Source organism: Watersipora subatra, chromosome 7, assembly GCF_963576615.1.
Source record: "Watersipora subatra chromosome 7, tzWatSuba1.1, whole genome shotgun sequence".
Lineage (NCBI taxonomy): Eukaryota > Metazoa > Bryozoa > Gymnolaemata > Cheilostomatida > Watersiporidae > Watersipora > Watersipora subatra.
This window is the reverse complement of record NC_088714.1, coordinates 28,465,817-28,476,942: the sequence shown is the minus strand read 5'-3', so window position 1 is coordinate 28,476,942 and position 11,126 is coordinate 28,465,817.

Here is an 11,126-nt window from a genome sequence, read left to right as displayed (position 1 = left end):
AATGATTGTATGAGTTTTAATGATTGTATGAGTTGTAATGATTGTATGAGTTGTAATGATTGTATGAGTTGTAATGATTGTATGAGTTGTAATGATTGTATGAGTTGTAATGATTGTATGAGTTGTAATGATTGTATGAGTTGTAATGATTGTATGAGTTGTAATGATTGTATGAGTTGTAATGATTGTATGAGTTGTAATGATTATATGAGTTGTAATGATTGTATGAGTTGTAATGATTGTATGAGTTGTAATGATTGTATGAGTTGTAATGATTGTATGAGTTGTAATGATTGTATGAGTTGTAATGATTATATGAGTTGTAATGATTGTATGAGTTGTAATGATTGTATGAGTTGTAATGATTGTATGAGTTGTAATGATTGTATGAGTTGTAGTGATTGTATGAGTTGTAATGATTGTATGAGTTGTAATGATTATATGAGTTGTAGTGATTATATGAGTTGTAATGATTGTATGAGTTGTAATGATTGTATGAGTTGTAATGATTATATGAGTTGTAATGATTGTATGAGTTGTAATGATTATATGAGTTGTAATGGTTGTATGAGTTGTAATGATTGTATGAGTTGTAATGATTGTATGAGTTGTAATGATTATACGAGTTGTAGTGATTGTATGAGTTGTAATGATTATATGAGTTGTAATGATTATATGAGTTGTAATGATTATATGAGTTGTAATGATTATATGAGTTGTAATGGTTGTATGAGTTGTAATGATTGTATGAGTTGTGATGATTGTATGAGTTGTAATGATTGTATGAGTTGTAATGATTATATGAGTTGTAGTGATTATATGAGTTGTAATGATTGTATGAGTTGTAATGATTGTATGAGTTGTAATGATTGTATGAGTTGTAATGATTGTATGAGTTGTAATGATTGTATGAGTTGTAATGATTGTATGAGTTGTAATGATTGTATGAGTTGTAATGATTGTATGAGTTGTAATGATTGTATGAGTTGTAGTGATTGTATGAGTTGTAATGATTGTATGAGTTGTAATGATTATATGAGTTGTAGTGATTATATGAGTTGTAATGATTGTATGAGTTGTAATGATTGTATGAGTTGTAATGATTATATGAGTTGTAGTGATTGTATGAGTTGTAATGATTATATGAGTTGTAATGATTATATGAGTTGTAATGATTATATGAGTTGTAATGATTATATTAGTTGTAATGATTGTATGAGTTGTAATGATTGTATGAGTTGTGATGATTTATGAGTTGTAATGATTGTATGAGTTGTAATGATTATATGAGTTGTAGTGATTATATGAGTTGTAATGATTGTATGAGTTGTAATGATTGTATGAGTTGTAATGATTGTATGAGTTGTAATGATTGTATGAGTTGTAATGATTGTATGAGTTGTAATGATTGTATGAGTTGTAATGATTGTATGAGTTGTAATGATTGTATGAGTTGTAATGATTGTATGAGTTGTAGTGATTGTATGAGTTGTAATGATTGTATGAGTTGTAATGATTTATATGAGTTGTAGTGATTATATGAGTTGTAATGATTGTATGAGTTGTAATGATTGTATGAGTTGTAATTATTATATGAGTTGTAATGATTGTATGAGTTGTAATGATTATATGAGTTGTAATGGTTGTATGAGTTGTAATGATTGTATGAGTTGTAATGATTGTATGAGTTGTAATGATTATATGAGTTGTAATGATTGTATGAGTTGTAATGATTATATGAGTTGTAATGATTGTATGAGTTGTAATGATTATATGAGTTGTAATGATTATATGAGTTGTAATGATTGTATGAGTTGTAATGATTGTATGAGTTGTAATGATTGTATGAGTTGTAATGATTGTATGAGTTGTAATGATTGTATGAGTTGTAATGATTGTATGAGTTGTAATGATTATATGAGTTGTAATGATTGTATGAGTTGTAATGATTGTATGAGTTGTAATGATTGTATGAGTTGTAATGATTGTATGAGTTGTAATGATTGTATGAGTTGTAATGATTGTATGAGTTGTAATGATTGTATGAGTTGTAATGATTGTATGAGTTGTAATGATTGTATGAGTTGTAATGATTGTATGAGTTGTAGTGATTGTATGAGTTGTAATGATTGTATGAGTTGTAATGATTGTATGAGTTGTAATGATTGTATGAGTTGTAATGATTGTATGAGTTGTAATGATTGTATGAGTTGTAATGATTGTATGAGTTGTAATGATTGTATGAGTTGTAATGATTGTATGAGTTGTAATGATTGTATGAGTTGTAATGATTGTATGAGTTGTAATGATTGTATGAGTTGTAATGATTATATGAGTTGTAATGATTGTATGAGTTGTAATGATTGTATGAGTTGTAATGATTGTATGAGTTGTAATGATTATATGAGTTGTAATGATTGTATGAGTTGTAATGATTGTATGAGTTGTAATGATTGTATGAGTTGTAATGAATACATGAGTTGTAATGATTATATGAGTTGTAATGATTGTATGAGTTGTAATGATTATATGAGTTGTAATGATTGTATGAGTTGTAATGATTGTATGAGTTGTAATGATTGTATGAGTTGTAATGATTGTATGAGTTGTAATGATTATATGAGTTGTAATGATTGTATGAGTTGTAATGATTGTATGAGTTGTAATGATTGTATGAGTTGTAATGATTGTATGAGTTGTAGTGATTGTATGAGTTGTAATGATTGTATGAGTTGTAATGATTATATGAGTTGTAGTGATTATATGAGTTGTAATGATTGTATGAGTTGTAATGATTGTATGAGTTGTAATTATTATATGAGTTGTAATGATTGTATGAGTTGTAATGATTATATGAGTTGTAATGGTTGTATGAGTTGTAATGATTGTATGAGTTGTAATGATTGTATGAGTTGTAATGATTATACGAGTTGTAGTGATTGTATGAGTTGTAATGATTATATGAGTTGTAATGATTATATGAGTTGTAATGATTATATGAGTTGTAATGATTATATGAGTTGTAATGGTTGTATGAGTTGTAATGATTGTATGAGTTGTGATGATTGTATGAGTTGTAATGATTGTATGAGTTGTAATGATTATATGAGTTGTAGTGATTATATGAGTTGTAATGATTGTATGAGTTGTAATGATTGTATGAGTTGTAATGATTGTATGAGTTGTAATGATTGTATGAGTTGTAATGATTGTATGAGTTGTAATGATTGTATGAGTTGTAATGATTGTATGAGTTGTAATGATTGTATGAGTTGTAATGATTGTATGAGTTGTAGTGATTGTATGAGTTGTAATGATTGTATGAGTTGTAATGATTATATGAGTTGTAGTGATTATATGAGTTGTAATGATTGTATGAGTTGTAATGATTGTATGAGTTGTAATGATTATATGAGTTGTAGTGATTGTATGAGTTGTAATGATTATATGAGTTGTAATGATTATATGAGTTGTAATGATTATATGAGTTGTAATGATTATATTAGTTGTAATGGTTGTATGAGTTGTAATGATTGTATGAGTTGTGATGATTTTATGAGTTGTAATGATTGTATGAGTTGTAATGATTATATGAGTTGTAGTGATTATATGAGTTGTAATGATTGTATGAGTTGTAATGATTGTATGAGTTGTAATGATTGTATGAGTTGTAATGATTGTATGAGTTGTAATGATTGTATGAGTTGTAATGATTGTATGAGTTGTAATGATTGTATGAGTTGTAATGATTGTATGAGTTGTAATGATTGTATGAGTTGTAGTGATTGTATGAGTTGTAATGATTGTATGAGTTGTAATATTTATATGAGTTGTAGTGATTATATGAGTTGTAATGATTGTATGAGTTGTAATGATTGTATGAGTTGTAATTATTATATGAGTTGTAATGATTGTATGAGTTGTAATGATTATATGAGTTGTAATGGTTGTATGAGTTGTAATGATTGTATGAGTTGTAATGATTGTATGAGTTGTAATGATTATATGAGTTGTAATGGTTGTATGAGTTGTAATGATTATATGAGTTGTAATGATTGTATGAGTTGTAATGATTATATGAGTTGTAATGATTATATGAGTTGTAATGATTGTATGAGTTGTAATGATTGTATGAGTTGTAATGATTGTATGAGTTGTAATGATTGTATGAGTTGTAATGATTGTATGAGTTGTAATGATTGTATGAGTTGTAATGATTATATGAGTTGTAATGATTGTATGAGTTGTAATGATTGTATGAGTTGTAATGATTGTATGAGTTGTAATGATTGTATGAGTTGTAATGATTGTATGAGTTGTAATGATTGTATGAGTTGTAATGATTGTATGAGTTGTAATGATTGTATGAGTTGTAATGATTGTATGAGTTGTAATGATTGTATGAGTTGTAGTGATTGTATGAGTTGTAATGATTGTATGAGTTGTAATGATTGTATGAGTTGTAATGATTGTATGAGTTGTAATGATTGTATGAGTTGTAATGATTGTATGAGTTGTAATGATTGTATGAGTTGTAATGATTGTATGAGTTGTAATGATTGTATGAGTTGTAATGATTGTATGAGTTGTAATGATTGTATGAGTTGTAATGATTGTATGAGTTGTAATGATTATATGAGTTGTAATGATTGTATGAGTTGTATTGATTGTATGAGTTGTAATGATTGTATGAGTTGTAATGATTATATGAGTTGTAATGGTTGTATGAGTTGTAATGATTGTATGAGTTGTAATGATTGTATGAGTTGTAATGAATACATGAGTTGTAATGATTATATGAGTTGTAATGATTGTATGAGTTGTAATGATTATATGAGTTGTAATGATTGTATGAGTTGTAATGATTGTATGAGTTGTAATGATTGTATGAGTTGTAATGATTATATGAGTTGTAATGGTTGTATGAGTTGTAATAATTATACGAGTTGTATTGATTATATGAGTTGTAATGATTGTATGAGTTGTAATGATTGTATGAGTTGTAATGATTGTATGAGTTGTAATAATTGTATGAGTTTTAATGATTGTATGAGTTGTAATGATTGTATGAGTTGTAATGATTGTATGAGTTTTAATGATTGTATGAGTTTTAATGATTATATGAGTTGTAATGATTGTATGAGTTGTAATAATTATACGAGTTGTATTGATTATATGAGTTGTAATGATTGTATGAGTTGTAATGATTGTATGAGTTGTATTGATTGTATGTGTTGTAATGATTGTATGAGTTGTATTGATTGTATGTGTTGTAATGATTGTATGAGTTGTAATGATTATATGAGTTGTAATGATTGTATGAGTTGTAATGATTGTATGAGTTGTAATGATTGTATGAGTTGTAATGATTATATGAGTTGTAATGATTGTATGAGTTGTAATGATTGTATGAGTTTTAATGATTGTATGAGTTGTAATGATTGTATGAGTTGTATTGATTATATGAGTTGTAATGATTGTATGAGTTGTATTGATTATATGAGTTGTAATGATTGTATGAGTTGTATTGATTATATGAGTTGTAATAATTGTATGAGTTTTAATGATTGTATGAGTTGTAATGATTGTATGAGTTGTAATAATTGTATGAGTTTTAATGATTGTATGAGTTTTAATGATTATATGAGTTGTATTGATTATATGAGTTGTATTGATTGTATGAGTTGTAATGATTGTATGAGTTTTAATGATTGTATGAGTTGTAACGATTGTATGAATTGTAATGATTGTATGAATTGTAACGATTGTATGAATTGTAATGATTGTATGAATTGTAATGATTGTATGAGTTGTAATGATTGTATGAGTTGTAATGATTGTATGAGTTGTATTGATTATATGAGTTGTAATGATTATATGAGTTGTAATGATCGTATGAGTTGTAATAATTATACGAGTTGTATTGATTATATGAGTTGTAATAATTATATGAGTTGTATTGATTATATGAGTTGTAATGATTGTATGAGTTGTATTGATTATATGAGTTGTAATAATTGTATGAGTTTTAATGATTGTATGAGTTGTAATGATTGTATGAGTTGTAATAATTGTATGAGTTTTAATGATTGTATGAGTTTTAATGATTATATGAGTTGTAATGATTGTATGAGTTGTAATAATTATACGAGTTGTATTGATTATATGAGTTGTAATGATTGTATGAGTTGTAATGATTGTATGAGTTGTATTGATTGTATGTGTTGTAATGATTGTATGAGTTGTATTGATTGTATGTGTTGTAATGATTGTATGAGTTGTATTGATTATATGAGTTGTAATGATTGTATGAATTGTATTGATTGTATGAGTTTTAATGATTGTATGAGTTGTAATGATTGTATGAGTTGTATTGATTATATGAGTTGTAATGATTGTATGAGTTGTAATGATTGTATGAGTTGTAAGGATTGTATGAGTTGTATTGATTATTTGAGTTGTAATGATTGTATGAGTTGTAATGATTGTATGAGTTGTAACGATTGTATGAATTGTAATGATTTTATGAATTGTAACGATTGTATGAATTGTAATGATTGTATGAATTGTAATGATTGTATGAGTTGTAATGATTGTATGAGTTGTAATGATTGTATGAGTTGTATTGATTATATGAGTTGTTATGATTGTATGAGTTGTAATGATTGTATGAGTTGTATTGATTGTATGAGTTGTAATGATTGCATGAGTTGTAATGATTGTATGAGTTGTATTGATTATATGAGTTGTAATGATTGTATGAGTTGTAATGATTGTATGAGTTGTAATGATTGTATGAGTTGTAATAATTGTATGAGTTGTAATGATTGTATGAGTTGTAATAATTGTATGAGTTGTAATGATTGTTTGAGTTGTAATGATGGTATAAGTTGCATTAATTATAAAAGGGATGTAAGTCGCTTAATACTAATAAATAATAATGATTTCAATTTTGACAACTACTGCTTCGCTCACCGTCTATTAAATTGTTTTGCCATTTTAGCATTAGATGAAATACTAACCTAATGCTAGCATACTCGCATGTCTTAAAGTAACACAGAGTGATGTGTGATGCTTCTTGTGTGACTTTAGAGTTGGTTTTATATAGGGGAGAGTTGTAAATTCCGATACATATACAGAAGATATGATTATGCTGAAACAGATGAAACAGCATTTTTTACTGATTAGCTACCACTGACAGACAAGCCCACAGAGCTGACTGATGAGTTTGTGGAAATTGTCTGCACTGGGACTGTCGTAGAGGTAGGAAGTTGTCCGTAGGTCTTTTATAGCTGGTTTTCTTTTGACACATTTTATAAAAAATTTCACATGAAAAGGTACTGCATGCTATAATTAATCTGAGAATCAGCACTATATTAGGTTTCACAAAGCTACTATGAATATCTAAATGCTGTCATCCCTAACTTGTTATGAGTCTGTCACTCTGAGACCATCTTAACCCATCTGCCCTCACAGTAATTTAATATATATGATAACTTCATACGGTAATCTTGCGTGATCACTCATAATGAAAGTAAATACTGCAACATATATAATGGCTATTCTAGTTACTTGAGGTATGTATTCTTATGGCAACTATTTACTTGAGGTATGTAATGTTATGGTATTTAGTTACTGGAGGTATGTATTGTTATGGTATCTAATTACTTGAGATATGTATTGTTATGGTACCTAGTTACTTGAGGTATTTAATGTTATTGTATCTAGTTACTTGAAGTATGTATTGTTATGGTATTTAGTTACTGGAGGTATGTAATGTTATGGTATCTAGTTACTTGAGGTATGTATTGTTGTGGTATCTAATTACTTGAGGTATGTATTGTTATGGTATCTAGTTACTTGAAGTATGTATTGCTATGGTATTTAGTTAGTTGAGGTATGTATTGTTATGGTACCTAGTTACTTGAGGTATGTATTGTTATGGTATATAGTTACGTGAGGTATGTTATGTTATGGTATCTAATTACTTGAGGTATGTATTGTTATGGTATCTAGTTACTTGAGGTATGTATTGTTATGGTATCTAATTACTTGAGGTATGTATTGTTATGGTATCTAGTTACTTGAAGTATGTATTGCTATGGTATTTAGTTAGTTGAGGTATGTATTGTTATGGTACCTAGTTACTTGAGGTATGTATTGTTATGGTATCTAGTTACTTGAAGTATGTATTGCTATGTTATTTAGTTAGTTGAGGTATGTAATGTTAAGGTATCTGGTTACTTGAGGTATGTAATGTTATGGTATTTAGTTACTGGAGGTATGTAATGTTATGGTATCTAGTTACTTGAGGTATGTATTGTTATGGTATCTAATTACTTGAGGTATGTATTGTTATGGTATCTAGTTACTTGAAGTATGTATTGCTATGGTATTTAGTTAGTTGAGGTATGTATTGTTATGGTACCTAGTTACTTGAGGTATGTATTGTTATGGTATCTAGTTACTTGAAGTATGTATTGCTATGTTATTTAGTTAGTTGAGGTATGTAATGTTAAGGTATCTAGTTACTTGAGGTATGTATTGTTATGGTATCTAGTTGCTTGAGGTATGTATTGTTATGGTATCTAATTACTTGAGGTATGTATTGTTATGGTATCTAGTTACTTGAAGTATGTATTGCTATGGTATTTAGTTAGTTGAGGTATGTATTGTTATGGTACCTAGTTACTTGAGGTATGTATTGTTATGGTATCTAGTTACTTGAAGTATGTATTGCTATGTTATTTAGTTAGTTGAGGTATGTAATGTTAAGGTATCTAGTTACTTGAGGTATGTATTGTTATGGTATCTAGTTGCTTGAGGTATGTATTGTTATGGTATCTAATTACTTGAGGTATGTATTGTTATGGTATCTAGTTACTTGAAGTATGTATTGCTATGGTATTTAGTTAGTTGAGGTATGTATTGTTATGGTACCTAGTTACTTGAGGTATGTATTGTTATGGTATCTAGTTACTTGAAGTATGTATTGCTATGTTATTTAGTTAGTTGAGGTATGTAATGTTAAGGTATCTAGTTACTTGAGGTATGTATTGTTATGGTATCTAGTTGCTTGAGGTATGTATTGTTATGGTACCTAGTTACTTGAGGTATGTAATGTTATGGTATCTAGTTACTTGAGGTATGTATTGTTATGGTATCTAGTTACTTGAGGTATGTAATGTTATGGTATTTAGTTACTGGAGGTATGTTATGTTATGGTATCTAGTTACTTGAGATATGTATTGTTATGGTATCTAATTACTTGAGGTATGTATTGTTATGGTATCTAGTTACTTGAAGTATGTATTGCTATGATATTTAGTTAGTTGAGGTATGTAATGTTATGGTATCTAGTTATATAGGTATGTATTGTTATGGTATCTAGTTGCTTGAGGTATGTATTGTTATGGTACCTAGTTCCTTGAGGTATGTAATGTTATGGTATCTAGTTACTTGAGGTATGTATTGTTATGGTACCTAGTTACTTGAGGTATGTAATGTTATGGTATTTAGTTACTGGAGGTATGTAATGTTATGGTATCTAGTTACTTGAGATATGTATTGTTATGGTATCTAATTACTTGAGGTATGTATTGTTATGGGATTTAGTTACTTGAAGTATGTATTGCTATGGTATCTAGTTACTTGAAGTGCGTAATGTTATGGTATTTAGTTACTTGAGGTATGTGTTTTTATGGTATCCACTTACTTGAAATATGTATCGTTATGGTATCTAGTTACTTGAGGTATGTAATGTTATGGTATCTAGTTACTTGAGGTATGTATTGTTATGGGATCTAGTTACTTGAAGTATGTATTGCTATGTTATTTAGTTAGTTGAGGTACGTATTGTTATAGTATCTAGTTACTTGAGGCATGTATTGCTATGGTACCTAGCTACTTGAAGTATGTATTGCTATGGTATTTAGTTAGTTGAGGTATGTGTTGTTATGATATCTAGTTACTAGAGGTATGTAATGTTATGGTATCTTGTTACTTGAGGTACGTATTGTTATGGTATCTAGTTACTTGAGGTATGTATTGTTATGGTATCTAGTTACTTGAAATATGTATTGTTATGGTATCTATTTACTTGAAGTATGCAATGTTATGGTATCTAGTTACTTGAAGTATGCAATGTTATGGTATCTAGTTACTTGAGGTATGTATTGTTATGGTATCTAATTACTTGAAATATGTATAGTTATGGTATCTAGTTACTTGAGGTATGTATTGTTATGGTATCTAGTTACTTGAGGTATGTATTGTTATGGTATCTAGTTACTTGAAATATGTATTGTTATGGTATTTAGTTACTTGAAGTATGTAATGTTATGGTATCTAGTTACTTGAAGTATGCAATGCTATGGTATCTAGTTACTTGAGGTATGTAATGTTATGGTACCTAGTTACTTGAGATATGTTTTGTTATGGTATTTAGTTACTTGAGGTATGTAATGTTATGGTATCTAGTTGCTTGAGTCATGTATTGTTATGGTATTTAGTTACTTGAGGTATGTTTTGCTATGGTATCCAATTACTTGAAATATGTATTGTTATGGTGTCTAGTTACTCGAAGTATGCAATGTTATGGCATCTAGTTACTTGAGGTATGTAATGTTATGGTATCTAGTTACTTGAGATAAGTATTGCTATGGTATTTAGTTACTTGAGGTATGTAATGTTATGGTATCTAGTTACTTGAGGCATGTATTGTTATGGTATTTAGTTACTTGAGGTATGTAATGTTATGGTATCTAGTTACTTGAGGCATGTATTGTTATGGTTTCTAGTTATTTGAGGTATGTATTGTTATGGTATCTAGTTACTTGAGGCATGCATTGTTATGGTATTTAGTTACTTGAGGTATGTATTGTTATGGTATCTAGTTACTTGAGGTATGTATTTTTATGGTACCTAGTTACTTGAGGTATGTAATGTTATGGTATCTAGTTACTTGAGGTATGTATTGTTATGGTACCTAGTTACTTGAGGTATGTAATGTTATGATATCTAGTTAATTGAGGTATGTATTGTTATGGTACCTAGTTACTCGAGGTATGTATTGTTGTGGTATCTAGTTACTTGAGGTATGTATTGTTATGGTATCTAGTTACTTG